This window comes from Microtus ochrogaster, unplaced genomic scaffold (assembly GCF_000317375.1).
Source record: "Microtus ochrogaster isolate Prairie Vole_2 unplaced genomic scaffold, MicOch1.0 UNK200, whole genome shotgun sequence".
NCBI classification, from domain to species: domain Eukaryota; kingdom Metazoa; phylum Chordata; class Mammalia; order Rodentia; family Cricetidae; genus Microtus; species Microtus ochrogaster.
Genome location: NW_004949298.1, coordinates 39,510 through 40,294, shown reverse-complemented (window position 1 = coordinate 40,294; position 785 = coordinate 39,510).

Here is a 785-nt window from a genome sequence, read left to right as displayed (position 1 = left end):
TTCATACTATATATCATTTGATGTAATGCTTACTTTACTGAATAAACTGTATGTAACCATGTTTACAATAGCTGGTAGGCTAGTTCATTTCTAAAATGATATGAATTCAAACTTTTTGAATATCATGCCAACTTTTCTTAAGATGATGGTTAAAATCAGCTGGTATGTATATTCTAATATGTTAAAGAGGTTGTCATAACATAAATTATCTAAAATACAAAACAAATATCTGTATCATGTCCTCCTGAAATCATATGATTACAGGTAAGGATGACAAATGTCTGACCACATACTTTGATGTGTATATATGTGTAGGTTCCGGTATCTTTTTCATAACAAATTATCTCCAGTGTATTTATAGATTTAACTCTCAACTGTAAAGTCACCCTTTTTTATTATGTTTTATGACAATATCTGCAATAAGATGGTTACATCTGATATAGTCTGTGCCCTCTTATTTTTTCCCACCCTTACTATCCCTTTCTACATTCACAAAATATCACACTCACACAACACACACACACACAAACAAACCTCCATTCATGTATTTTTGTTTTGCCTTTTGATTCATTACTATGACCCATAGTCATCTGTGTGTCACTAGGATCTCATCAGTGGGTCTCAACTGAAAAAAAAAATGCCTGGCTCTGTCCCAGAATCACCAGTGGCTCACAGTTTAGCACAGAGGTGTAGAAGTACATATGTACTCTCTGATCTTTGATTGACTGCTAACGATTTTTTTTTGTGTGGTGCACAGAGTAGGCAACTTTGGGATCATGACTGCA